Source organism: Chamaea fasciata, unplaced genomic scaffold (assembly GCF_029207755.1).
Source record: "Chamaea fasciata isolate MVZ Bird 193981 ecotype frontalis unplaced genomic scaffold, bChaFas1.0.hap1 SCAF_2, whole genome shotgun sequence".
NCBI lineage: Eukaryota > Metazoa > Chordata > Aves > Passeriformes > Sylviidae > Chamaea > Chamaea fasciata.
The window spans coordinates 3,292,531-3,307,401 of NW_027094087.1; the positions used below are offsets into that span (position 1 = coordinate 3,292,531).

Sequence of the window (14,871 nt, forward strand, 5' to 3'; positions counted from 1 at the left end):
AGCCCGTTTACTCTCAGACAGCTGTAGAATAATATTAAATGCGTTAGGAGAGAATCAAATCTGAGGGGTCTCCCAAAATCAGTAATGTTGGTTTGGCTGCACATCAGATGATACATGGGTGGTTCCTTTAGAAGGCTTTTTGTCAATGTTATTTTTATTTTAAAAAGTTCCAGCCCTGCAAAACAAAGCCCAGGTCCTTCTTTCTTTTTTCTTTTTCTTCCTCTTCCTAAATTCCGAAGCGTAGCAGATAATGAAAGCAGAAGGATTGTTCAAGCAGTACTTTGATCTTGTAGCTAACATCCATCAAACTCTTTGAGAGCCTTGTGTCTGCCTGATTTCCCCTCTCCTGCTCATGAGTTTCTGTAAAATAATTTCTTGAAGTGTGGTCTTGATAAAATGAGCCATGTACAGCCAGAGAATGGCAAAAACATGACATTTCTAAGGGCCAAAAATAAAATTGTGTCTATTAGGAGAAGACTCAATTCTAAAACGTTAACGTTTTATCACGCGTTCACCAGAACTTCAAAATTAAATTCTGAGCAGGTAATTATTTTCCATTTATTTTAAGTCTGCTATAAGCATGACAAGTAGTTTCTATAACTTTTGACACTTTTTCCTAGAGGGAGAACATTTGTTAATGCTGACCTTTTCTTGAGGAAACTTTTGATTTTGATGAACCAAGTATTTTGGTTTTTCTTTTTTCTTTTTTCTTTTTTTTTAACAGATGTATCTTACAAAAAATTTGAACCAGCTGAAAACTACAAGTCATCCCTCTCCTGTTTGAGGCCAGAGCAGTTCTGTCACGAGGCAGAGAGTGGGAGAACAGGTTCTTCCATGCAGCCACAGAGGATCTGCCCCCATCCAAATCCGGTATCACTGCTGAGAGCTGCACGGACGTTCAGCCCCACTGCACACTGAGGAATTATTTCTGACCTGCAGATTGATTTGTCTTGTTCTGCACAGCACCTTTTGAACTCCCAAGACTGAAAGGAAGGGCAAGATGTAATATTCTCATAAATCTTGAAGGTTACTCCTTTCTTAAATTTTTTTTCCACTGTGTACTTGGAATTGTCTGCATCAAAATACGGATGAACACAGCACTGAACTTTGCTGATCCAATCTGCTCTGCATGGATGGTCGCAGAGCATTCATTAAAGTGGATTCTCTGAAGTTTTCTTCAACCATGCAATTTGCAGGTTGGTTCTACACTGAAGAATTCACCTGAGATTGACTTTCTGACATTTATCCAAATCCAAACTCTAAAAACCTTTAAGTATTTTTTTTTATATATATTGCAACTCAAACTCTAAAAAACATCCAGTTTAGGTTATTTCCAAAGCCAGATTTGTAGCCCAAGTTGGAAGAGCCATTGCCAGCCAGCTCTAAGCAGTGTCAGAAATACTTCTAAACTAGACTGCCAAGGCAACAGAAATAAGTGACTTCGAGACAACCAAATGACATAATAAACACCAAATTCTTATGTCACTACAGGAGAAGGAGAGTGATGCATCACCGAACTCACTGAAACTTTTTACACTTCATAGTTTGTACTGTACACTTTTGGTCATAAATGCCTGAAAATGAGGTCAGTGCAGGAAAATATTTTTTCATAGCACATTTCAGAGCTAAATTCATCCTGAATCATTCGCTGAAAGACATAACGGTGTATAAATGCCTACAAAGTAGCTATTATAAAGTCTTCCATCACTGAGTTCCTAATTAGTCTCTCAGTTGTGAAGTACAAAATGTGTCAGTTAGCTATTAAAGAGAAAAAAAAAAAAACAACCCAGCATAGTTCTCCCAGCAAACTCGAGGGGTATTTAGGCAGTTTTGTAACGTAGAGCTGTAGGGTGTCAAGGCAGCATGCTGGAAGTTACTGGAGTGGAGCAGAATTACAAGCCCTGGTGCAACCTGATGTACCTTGAGGGGATTTCTAGGCTGGATTCAGTCCTGCAGACACTTTTCTGACTTCCCTGATCTCTGTATCGCTACTGGAATCAAGGATCCAAACAAGATGTAGGCATCACCCTCTGAGCATCCAGCTTTCCAGAGCAGGCAATTGGGAAGACGTAATTAAGCACCCTCATGAATTTTTCTTCAGCTTGGATGCCTAAATTTGGCTCCTACGTCTATGCAAGTGACCTATTTTTTAGGTACGCTGAGTGCCTGCAATTCCCAACAATTTATGCAATCAATCATCGTTAAATTGCATGAAAATACTGATGAAACCTGAGTTGCCCACAGGCATTTATTTCTGCTCATTGTTACTACTAGAGAAATGGCATTTATTCTGAGAAAAAAACTTCTTTAAAACTAAAGAACAAAAATGCATTTTTAGATGTTGAAAAGTTGCATACTCTGAATATTTTTCAGGAGGGAGGAAATATTCTTACGTTACTCAACAATAGCACATCACTGAATAATAAAATGGCTCATACCTCCAAAATTTGAGATGATGAAAATATAGAGGAGCATTAGCAGGTTCTTGAACTAAGTTATTTTTGGTCTGCACTGCTTGGATCAAAAGAGACGTTTTTGGAACAGCAGCACAGACAGCCCTTCAGCTTCCTCTGAGAATTACCATCACCTGCTCTTTGCAGGGCCTTAAGAGCACTAAATTTCCTTTCAGCCTTTGGTGAAAGCAACCAGGGAACTGATGCAAATGTGGATCATGGGGGTGCAGGTATTCAATTGATGGAGGAGCATTACTTTTAGCAACTGAACCAACCCAAGATACTTTTCACTTTTTCCCTTCTGACCCTCTCCCCCTTCCCACAGGGGAGTGTGAGCAAACAGCTCCATGGGGCTCGTTTGACACCAAAGCACAAAACCACAAAATAAACACATTTCAACTAGGGAAACAGAAAATAGAAACTGGACTTCTTCAGGTCCCTGGCAAAGCAGGTCTTCAAGGCCTGAAATGAATATATTTGATATGCGCACTTTTAGCAACAAGACCACGAGCATCCTAATTTTGCATAGGCCTGATAAGAGCACAGTTCCTCCGGGAATGTGGGACACTGACATCCCTGAGACAGCCTGAGCACTCAGGTGAACCAGGAGGGTTAATGAGTGGTTCACATGCTCTCCATTCAGGTGTATGAATACCAGCACATCTTGGTCCTTGTGGACACACTATGAATACAGAAACAAAGTTAATGACATTTATTTACACCTATGCTGACATTTTTCTGTATGCACAGGAAAATCATCAACATATTTTCTTAAAGGTCAAAAGCCTTTGCATAATATATTTCACTGCATGGAATGGATACCCTCTGATATAATTCAATTGCTGTGTTTACCCTAAGAAACTGAATCTTTACACTTTTTAATGTACTGGTGTGTTTTCTTTCCTTTCTTTCCCATTTTGGAATCATATTTTTTATTCTCTCAGCACATAGCATATGCTTACTCTTCAGCTTGAGCTGACATACTTTAATTTTCATGTTTTCCCTATCCATTTTCTCTATCAGCATTTACTATATTGTGATGAATATTACAAGTAATGGATACATCTTCAAAAACAGTGTCCTCCTTGTTTCTCTATGCAGATTTCCTTGTACTTAGACATTCTTAGATACTCAAAGACTTAATTCTTTCTCTGATTAGTCAGGCTTGGTGGAGATTGCACAGTGTTTCTAAATTCCATCCCTGAACAAAACGTACTTAGACATTCTTAGATACTCAAAGACTTAATTCTTTCTCTGATTAGTCAGGCTTGGTGGAGATTGCACAGTGTTTCTAAATTCCATCCCTGAACAAAACTGTGTTTCTGCACCCTTAAATCTTTTCTTTCCCCCCCTGGCACAGGGTTGATTCTTAGGTGGTGCCTTATCAAGGAATCTCTTTAGATGAGAAATCAGATTCAGTAATCACTTAATATACTAAATCCACTCACTCATTCAAGTCTCTATAAATATTGTCACTTTTTTAACCATTCTCAGGGCCCAGGTTACTTAACCTCTTATAAATAATGTCAATTTAATACATGTACTTTCACTGTTGCTTCATACCAAAGCAATTGCCATAACTGTGGCAGGAATGCTGGGGAAGGAACATTCTGGTGAAAAGAGCCAGTTTTGTTTAAAGTCATGTACCTCTGCCGCTAAAAATAATCGTGAGATTGATCTCTGCAAACAAGAGCCTGTGAAGTGGCAAAGGGAGAAGTTGGTGGTGTTAAGCACAAACATTTTAGGATTTGTGGGGGACCAGTCCAGCCTGAGAACCGTACCTAATTTCTAGGCCTAAATAAGGTCTTCAGTCACTAATTAATTACTGTGTCTAGTTTCTTCCATAACAACGTGGTCTCCCCAGAAATGGACCCAGGGCAGAATGAATTGATCATTGCTTTGTTTTCTTGAAAATGCAAAATGTATCCGGAGAGTACTTAGGTTTTTAGAGAGGATGGCTGCATAGGTCACCAAGTGTCCAGGATGTTTCGGAAAAAGGGCTTTGAAGAGGTGTGTTAAACATTTACTCCTTATTAATATAATACATTAAATCTATTACCAAAATAAAAAGTAACAGAGATTAAATGAAATAAAATTGAAGGGTAAGTTAATTAAAGGACAAAGGCTAATAATGCAAAAGAATAAACAAGAAGTTTGAAGTCGTTGTAAACTAATTCCCTGTATTTAAATTAAAATTGATGAGAGTGACAGAGACTGTAAATGGTGTGATTTCCATTACATGTTCTTCCCCTCCTCTGGTAAATTCTGACCTCGGCTAAGTTTTTTTCTCTCAGCCATCTGGAACAAGGTTTTCCCTGTTGCTTTGTATGCAAGAGTTGATTAGGACAGACTTAGAGGCTGAACAGCAGATATCAGAGCAGACTGGGAAACATCATCCTGCACAATATAACTGATTACAATAAAAACCTCTAATACCACCCCTGTGCTCGTACACCAGTCAAGGCTCCTCCCCTGACGTTCTGCTTGCCACAGAACATCTCACTGCTGTTTGCTTTTTCAGAAACAAAGGTACAGAAGTGGGATCTCTAAAGAAAAATGCTGAATGAATTTAAAAAGCCTCAGTGTCAGTTCCATGCAGATGAAGGAAAAAAGGGTGGTGAAACATTGGAGGTTGTCCAGAGATACTGTGGAGTTTCAATCCTTGGAGATATTCAGGATATTCTGCTTGAGCAGGGGTTAGGACTACACGACCTCCACAGACCACTTCCAGCCTGTAGGATTCTGTGAGAAGTGAAATAAATCAGACACAGCCTCCTGACAGGCAAGCCAAAACCAACTCCAGGAAGTTTAAGACAAGTTAAGGCAAAGAAAATTCACACCTTTCAGTTTGGAGGGTTTGCCACTTCAAGATGTGTGTTCCTGTTCTAGGAAATACTGCAATTACAGGGCCACTGAGGTGCTTTTTTTGCTTTCATTAAAAAAAAAAAATTAAAAATCACAGGTGTAGATGAACAATAAATGAAAACATTGTATTTAATTTCCTTTGTATTTCTCTTCACTGTCCCTGTAGGTTTCTACACAAAGTAACCTTTGCTCCCTTATAATTAATTTTCTCAGATGTCTCACATTTATGCTGCAAATAATCCACTGATCATGAATTCTCTGTTTGCATTGAATAAACTCTTCTTGGAGCAGCTTGAGAAGCATAAAAGGTTTGGACGCCAACATTTCAGTATTTTTTATTTACACTTGTTGTTTAGCATTTCGGCAAAGCACTCCTCTGGGGCCTTTTACCCACATCCCCCAAATCAAATAAAACACAGATTTCTGAATAAGGAAGAACTGCTGATCTGACCATGCTGTTGTACACTAGGGCAGTGTCTTTTTCATTCTGTTTTACAGTTAAAAAAAAAAAAAAAAGCCAAATTATCTTAAAATTATTCAAAACATAAAATATTGAACCCATAGTGCTGAGTTGCACAGTCCTCAAGAATTTCACTGTGGTTTTCATTTCATTCTGGAAAGGTTGCCTTTCTTTCAGGGAATTTAAGCTCTGTTAAGTTACACAGAAAGACTTAACAATGCATTTTTAATATATACCTTCTAAAAAGGAAATGGTCTAATTAACTCTTTACTCCCAAGTACCCACATTAAATAGTTTTGTGAAATCTTCATGTATCCCTAAGAGACCCTAAATAAAAAATCCTGGGATGCATCTAGCGAGTTAGCTTCTAAGTCTCCTCTCTGGTTAGAGGCAGAACAATGGAAAAGTGTAATGATATTTGCCAGTTTGCTCTTTATTACCCATCAGATTGAGAGAAGGTGATGTGAACTTGTCAGTAACGAAAGTACCCCTCGCAATTTGTCACCTTTAACTGAACCAACATTCTAAAGAACCATTATTAAAATTTGTTATTTTTGCACAAACCTTAATTTTCCTTCATTCTTTCATTTTTTCGGTTTAACCTACACATATCTGTTAGCTGATGCACATGCTGCCCATCAAAAATGCACTTTTGTCTTTTTCTTTCTCCTTTTCCCCTCACAATATTTAATTTGTTCCCAGGATAAAAACTGCATAAGGTAATAGACACCAAATCTACTTGGAAAAACATGCCGACAGCACTCTCGCAGCAATATAAAAATTTGTGCTTTCTTGGTTTTTGGAGGTTTTTTTTAATGAATTCTGTGTGCACCCGATAAGCTGTGGATCATAGAAGCTCATACTTTTTACCACAACAGGACTTCATAAAATCTGTATTTTGACTTGAGTGCAGCAGCTGCTGGGGGCCACTGAGTATTTTTAAATGCAAACTTGTATCTTCACGGGCCAATTCAGCATATCTAACACGTACCCTACCTAAATATTCCCAGTCACTTCCTAATTATTTTCAGGATATTTCCTGGCATGACAGATCACGCTAACAGCTTCATTAACTCTGCTGGGCAGCACCACTGCATGGACAGTGTGCACAGCCTCATCCAGGCAAGAAAAACTGTGCAACCCCCTGACTTTACCAGAATAACCATTGCTCTCTCTCGGGACGCTGATGAGATTGGAAAACTGTTTCAGGTGAAACCATCAGAACATTAATACAAACTGTTCTGGTTCTCTGTACAGTTTTTTGGGGGTTTTTTTGTTTGTTTGTTTTGAGCAGAAGTGCCTGTGCATAGCACTGCTGCTTTATTAAAGAAAACTGATAATGATGCCTTTGACATGGTTCCTTCATTTACAGATTACACAATAATGGAGCTTGGTGGTCTCTGTTGATAATCATGAAAATTTCGTTCAATTCATGTTTAGCTGTGAAAGATCTGATTTTTCAATAAATTTTTGCCTAAACCCTCACTGAAAGATGGAATATATGGCCTAGAGGTAGCACATTCTTTTCTTCCAGGAATCTCACAAATTGAAAGTTCATTCATTCACCTTTCCAAAGCTAAATTTCTGTAGCCATGGATTACCACTAGTAATAGTTGCTGGAAGGAGGAACAGTTATCCTTCACTATACGACCTAAATTAATTTGCCAGGAATCATTTTGTCTGCAAAATGGCAATAAATAGCAGTAATCTATGTTTCAGGCTTTCCTATCATTAGTGGGCGCATTTCTGTTGCAGTGTTTTAACCCAAGTGGGGAGTTATACATAGTCAACAAAATCAGAAATTTAACAGGATTTTTAAAAAGCAAAAAGAAAAAAAAAAAAAAGAAGAAGAAAAAAAAGCATTGAGACATTTGCTTTGACACCCTATTTAAAATATAAAATACAAAGGAAAGATCAGCACAAGACAAAATAAAGATCAGCACACCCCTTCCATGGAAATAACCCACGTAACTGATCCAAAGTATTTCATGTTTACGTCCCAACACCTTTTAAGAATAAAGTTGATGCCTGAGCTGATCTCTTCTCTAAGGCAGCAGTTTTTTCTGCCTGCTGGCAAAGTGCTATGTCAGACTTGATTATCCAGTCGAGTTTACACAACCTTGTCTTGACTCAGTTCATTTTGTGTGCAGTCCATGCATTGATGAATTGCATAATCAAACTGTGGCAGCATCAAAGGGGAATCACCTTCTGGCCAAGCCTGAGAGAACCGTGTTCAATTGTCTCCAGCTGAAGTCAAAAAAGCCAAATTCAGCTCTGGCAGAAACAGGGGAAGCCTCCACTAAATCAATAAGATAATCAAAGCTTTACAATTAGATCAATGCAAAGAACAGCAGCAAGGCCAGGCAAAAATCTGCATCGGACCTAGATCCAGATATATCCAGGGCTGAGTTTGTCCTAGGAACTGTTCATGCCTTTGAACAACTGTATTGAAGCAGAAATTCAGAGCATTTATGGATCCTGCTGGTCCCAGACAAAGAATATCAAGAAAAAGCAGGAGCGACAGATTTCACTGTTACCTGATACTTCAGCCTTCTCTGTCCAACGAGAAGCACAGCAACCACAAATCCCATCTCAAGCCTGAAGCACTCACTACGTATAAGATGCACTTTTGTTTGCAGAGAGGTCAAAAATACTCAAAATTCGAGTCTATCAAGATATATCCATCAGACAATCCTTGATATCTACAGTCTGGACACCTTTTTAAGGAAATGCTACAGCTCAGGAAGAGCTTCTGAATGATAAGGGTTTGTGCAGAAATTCTGAAACCTTTTAAGAGAGTTGTAAGATGTTTTCTTAAGTTTCTTTTTGTGACTGGAGAAGGAAGATACTGAAAATACGTGCTATTTTAGCCCTGATTTAATTCCCTCAAGAGAGAGGGAAAAAAAAAAAAAAGGTGATTTCAGAAAAGTCTTCACCAGAAAAAGTAGGGAATTGTATACAGAATTGTGTATTCTGCACAGTTTACAATGTTCTCATGGTCGCTTTCTCTGTCAGGAAATGTTCTTTGAACTCAAAGGCATCTTCCCAGGAACCAGAGTCCCATCATGCTGGGACCTCCGTGCTGACAGAAAGTTGCACTTCCCTTGACCGCAGAGCTGCATACGAGCACACTGACTTCCGTGTGAGATTAAATGACTCTGAATAAATCCAGGATTATTTGGTCTTCTGCAACCAAATTTGAGATCCTTATTTCAAAAATCACCTGTGCCACAGCACAGCAAGTGCTCTGGTAGCCTTGGGGAAGGGTCCAAATTTTGACTTAAAACAGAAACACTTTCTCTTTTGTTTCCCAGGTGTGAAAATATCAGTGCTACTAAATGTACTGCTCTAATATCAGGAAGAGACAAGACAGAAAATTAGTCACCTTGAGTGGAAACCTGAGTCAGTCCAGGGTGTATGCTTTTGCTGAGGTAAAGCAGAATTTGCAGCTTTCAACGTTTGGCTACAGAATTGTTTTTTTAGAGGAAATGGAGATAAATGTGTTGCTCTGCCAACACCATTAAGATAGAAGGAGGCTTGTATTAAACAAGAGTGTTCCACTTAGATCATGCACCCAGTTAAAGCCGGCCATCTTAACCTACCCATCAAGCAAAGAGGCCGCCCCGGTCCTTTTCTCTCAAGTCTGGCTGATTTGAGCTGTAACAATTTCTGGACTACAAATGTCCTGAGCTGATTCGGGCCATCTGCACTTAAATCGAGGCCAGAAGGCATTAACTATTTCACTGTGCAGAACTCACGCCAGGTGTGCCACCTCCTGTGACAACACACAGCCCCAAAGTGGTGGCAGAGCTGGCCAGTGGGTAACTGTACAAAAACATCGGCAAGAGCCATCAGAAGAAAAAGGCAGAAGGAAAAAAAAACCCCGACCACATGCATTATGTTCCCCCTTTGAACAGGCAAAAAATCCTTATAGATTTTACAAAGTGCTAAGTGACACACTGAGGCACATCAAGCCAAGCCTTTTAGCAGCCTTTTAATTTAGGATGCCTTGGCGACTATACACGAGTCCCAGTGAGAGGCAGCCGTTCAGTTCAGTGGGGCTTCTCACACGATTAAGAGCTAATCAGAGAGCTCAGCTCTGATCCCTGCTTCGTGTCCCAGCCAAAGGGATCGGGAGGGCCAGAGATCAGCGTGGCACAAAGGACTTGCTGCGGCAGATCCTGCTCGGAGAGCAGCGGGAGCATCACCCGCCGCCGGGATTAAACCTCCCCAAAGGAAGGGGCAGCGGCAGCCAGGCAGGGGGGGACAAAATGAGAAAGGAAGAAAGTTTCTTGGACAAACCAGCCAGAATGAAAAGGGCAGGGTGAGCAACGAGGCTGCTTATTAAATTGAGTGACTTAAGGTGACAGAGAGTTTAATTTTTTTTCAGAAGGTCTGTAGCGCCCGACCGAGATACATCTTCAGTGAACACTGTCAGCTCATGCCTGCCCACATTCCTACCCCACCAAACCCTCTTTCTGCTCGTCCTAGAAAGAAAAAAGCTCCCCCAGGTATCATAACATTCCCCAAAATGTATCTGGACTATAAAAAGACTCAAATTTATGCTCTTGGGAGTGTACCGAATTCCGAATCTTTTTGCCTTCTGACGCAAAAGAAGCTTTTTCCTGTGTGTTATCAGTGGAAAAGGAGACAGATCATGTGATGGCTGCCTGAGGAATCAAAAAACTTTAAGAAGCAGCTGGAAAAGGTGTTCACCAAGGGATTACAACAGATTAACCTCAAAAGATTTCATTCTTCTCACAGGTCTGTCTGCTCATAGTTAGGTAGCACAGGTTGGCTATTAATAGATGTACAGTAGGGGCAGCAGTTTTCCCAAGATATGTGGTTATCCTTGGCCACCTGTCTACGAGGAGAATCAATCCCCTTTTTGCACTAAGCCTCCCCTTTAGCTCTCCTTCCCAACTTGTTGAAAACAAACCACGGGAAAAAACACACAGCAAATCCCTTGGAACACCTCTGTGCACACACACAGATGTACAGGCACATGTATACCCACCCCCTTCATGCTGGATTTCCACAGCATACATTGAATTTACTGCTGTACTTCTACAGAGACCATTGACTACATAATTTAATACACCTGTAATTATTACCCTGATCCCCCAGGAGATTGCCTGGCAAAGCACATCAGCAGATACAAAACAAAGCTTTTTAAAATATTTTTTCATTAGCAGACATAATTTGGTCAGTTATTTCTACAAAGAAACCTTGGCGATACTCGCAGGTCAGACATAATTAGCTTGTTTTACATATTCAGCATTCAAAACCAAACTTGTTTTGACAAGACACAACAGAGAGGCTCCTGGAGATCTGAAATCCTCCCCAGGACCTGCAGATTATTAGTATTCCTGCCAAACATTTTAACTCACAACCTCCAGCGTCCAAATTCAAATATTTTGTTTACTGATACTGATACTGTTAAGATTTACAAGCCAGTTTAAAATTTAAGCTGTTTCCAACAACTGGCTCAACATAGAGACACATTTATTTTAAGACACATATTGCATATGCTTAAAAGTAAAGTGGAAAAGATAAAAATAATTTTCTCCCCTCCCCTCAGAGCAGATTGGTCGCCAAAAGAATTTAAAACCCTGTTAAGAGGAATTTATGCACGGAAAAAAAAAAATATTCCCGTTATGTGCAATTTAATTAATCACCTCCATAAAGCTCAGGGCCATCTGTTCAATGGGTGGTGAGGAGAAAAAAGATGAGATGAGATTGGAGAAGACAATTGTGGTGGGATTCAAGTGCCCTTAATGTGGCAATTGCAACACAAAGATACTCGGCCAGAACGTGTAAGAAAATGTTCTCTTACTTAAAAGAAATGCTCACAGAGAACACAAATATTTTTAGGGGAACAAATTGCTAAAGCAACAGTAGGTTCTGCTGCAGCAGCAGTCAGTTTTCTATTTGAAATGCTGACGAAACCTCGAGTACAAAATTCAGCTCTTACAGCGATCACCCAACCTGGCCTGCATCCCAGGACATGGAATGGGTGGGTTTCACTGGAAACTGCCTCTTGAAACCTTCATTTTCTCCCAGTCTGGCAAATTCTTTCCAAGTGTTAAAGCCAAAATGTCACCTTCAATCCCACCTCAAGCAATATATCACCTGTATTTCACAGGGAAGTAACACATGGATTATAAAGTTGCCTGCTATTTCTGAAGGCTTCTTATGCCACCTGCAAGCACAGACATTATCTTCAGGATTTTTATTTGTTGGAGGAACAAAGCCACAGAAAACATAAGAAAACCGAGAATTCAATCTTATCTTCCATTCTTCCAAAATGGTTAATTCATACCCTGAATAATAAATGTCATAATTTCTCCACCAAGGTTATGTTTAGAGCCTTATTATCTGATACAATTTCCCAAAAATAACTGTACACAGCCAAACTACTATTCCCAGTACATAATTTGATATAGCAAAGCACATATTAACCTTTTTTTTATATCCTTCACAAAAAAAATTTGAGTGTTCCACTGCATTCTCTGGCAAAATTGTTAGTCAGTGTACATATTGATATAATTGACGTGTTGAATTGATACTTGAAACAGCTCACAGCTGGTGGCTTGCTGAGTGAGATTTTATTATTTTTCACATCACAAAATGCCTTCTCAGAGAATTTTCCTCGTGTGCCCGTTTTTTTTGCTTTTGGAAAAACTAACAACTGGCAGGCTTTTGAAGTGTTCCACGATAATTAACGACTCTGATTTACACATCTACAGGACATTACACAGACGCATGTCAGGCTGTAACACTGAGCGCTTAAAAGCCGAGATTCCCCCATCACCAGTCATGGATTTGCACATAACAGATACCAACAGCAAAGATTTTTACCCAGCTCGGGGATGGCAGGCAACGTGACAGACTTTCCACCAAAATCCTCTCTGCACATGGCAGGGAATCAGCTCATAGGGGGTGTCAAGACATCACCTGATGCATTTTTAGGATAAACCAGAGGTGGCAGAGGGTGCTCATGGCAGCTCAATGCTTTTGAGCTGTTTGGCTGCAGCTCCTGTCACTTGGCACCAGGAACATAAAAGTCAAACCCCCTTTTTATTGAGTCACAGCTGGCAAAGCATTCCAACCCTGAAAACCTCCCCAAACTTCGGGTTTTACGTCATTCCACAAATGCACCGAGATTACTTTTAATTTTTCCAATTTTCTAGGGGGCTTTTGGTTTCTTCGTTTCAAGCCCTTCCTTACCTCGGACCTTTTCTCCTTTTTAGAACTAATTGAATGAATTGGGACTTACCGAACTAACTTGACAGACTTTTCCACCTTGTGACGGTTTTTTCAAATGCATCCCAGGATAGAGCAGTCTCAATACTTCATTCAGCTTTCTTCTCTAATATTTCAATACCTTTTAGATGAAAAAGAAATACAGAAAACATGAAAATAGGGCAGTCATACTTAAGCTTTTTTTGTCACATTTCTTTTTTTGCTTAAGGAAGCTCAGGAGGAGCAGAGTGCAGTGGGTAAAGCACCTCTGAAATCTTGCATTTCTTCCACGCATCTAGCTCATTTAGGAGTGCATTTTCTCATCTCTATCAACAGTATCTCGTATGGGTTGCAAATGTCATTGTGAAATATTCATTTTTTAAAAAAAGAAAAAGAAATCTGAGAAAAACCACTCGTTTTAAACATTGCATTTCAAGTAAGAATTTTTCCATCTCACAAACAAAACGGTTTTTCTAAAAGCCTGGTGGGTGAGTCGCAAAGAGCTCACAAAAGTGTGTTTTTACAGGTTTGTAGTTGAGGCCAAATTAAACTTGACAGTTTCCCTTAAATTAAATTACTAAGTTAGAGATCATAGCGTAAATAGTGCTTGGTAAAAAAATAGCTTTCTTATTCCCTAAAAATGTTCAGAATTAGGGAAAAGAGACCTTACTTTTCAACAGGATGAAGTAGCTCTATCAAGGTAAGAAAGAACAAGTGGATACAATCTGAGACAACAGCTCTGCATTCATTTAAATTATACTTTCTGGGGTGATAAAGGACTTTTTTCCCTGACTTTTTCTCATGCTACACAGGCCAATTTTAAGGCTCTCTCCCACTGCAAATGCCAATTTATTTTTTGTAAGAACATGAGAAGGACAAATGCATGCTTGGTAAGAAAAGGGGAGCAAGGAAACACTCCTAAATCAACACTGGTTTAGACGCAAGGACAAGAGGAGAATTATTGACACAGCTTCCTCAGTAAACACCTGCATGATCTCCTTGCTTAAAGCAAAATAGAGTTGCATTTGTCTCTTAAATTAATTATCAACTAATGAATTCTATGTGTTTATAAACTTCATTATTACTATGATATCCTTCATTGTATTCACTCCTTTCCTAATAATTAAATGTTCATGCGGGTCCCCAAGGCTATTAAAAAGATATCCACAAGAGTAATTATGAGAACATTCCAGTCCCTTGTACCTCAGAAGCGATAAGAGATTTTCATGAAAGTGTTTTGAAGTGTCTTTCACCATTTCAGAGCTCCTAGACTTTTTATTAAAATAATAACTATAGCAGCTAAACGGTCATTCCAGCTCCAGAAGCTTTAAGATTTTAAAAGACATGAAACAGGAGAGAATAAGGTACCTACAATGACATGAAATACTGTAGGAGAGAACACTTTCCAATCCAGGTGTCATGATGACAGGAAATCCATGGCTGTGAACAGTCTGACTGTAGCAGCCCAGGGGCAAACGAAGCTGGACAGGCTGAAGTTTTCCTTTGGGAATGAGGATTGGACTTGTTCCTCTACAATGACTGATTAATACTGGAATTGAGGCAGGAAATGAAACCGCTTTCCAGCAATTCTCCTGGTTCTACATCACTTGTCTGAACCCTGGGAACTGTAGTGTGTAATTTTGGTGCTGGAAGTCTCCTTTAATTATAAATTGACGGGAAGGTGGACAGCTCTGGAAGTGTAATGGCTTAACTGATCCTTGCTGTCCTACAAATGCCAAGGGATCTGGCATATTAGATTCTGCTGGCTTCCCTGGGGAGACAAATCCTTTTTATTCTAGTACCCATGGGCACATCAGCAAGGAGACTGCTCACAGCAGGCACTGACAA

General features: G+C 39.6%; 1 long non-coding RNA gene across 1 annotated transcript in view; it reads right to left on the reverse strand.

Annotated features, from left to right (window-relative positions):
- The window catches only part of LOC136285792 (uncharacterized), a 147,271-nt gene that overhangs the window by 98,290 nt on the left and 34,110 nt on the right, over positions 1–14,871 (reverse strand). The window contains exon 2 of the long non-coding RNA XR_010719530.1: positions 13,058–13,165. This is a non-coding gene — a long non-coding RNA (uncharacterized lncRNA). The remainder of the gene's footprint in view (positions 1–13,057; positions 13,166–14,871) is intronic.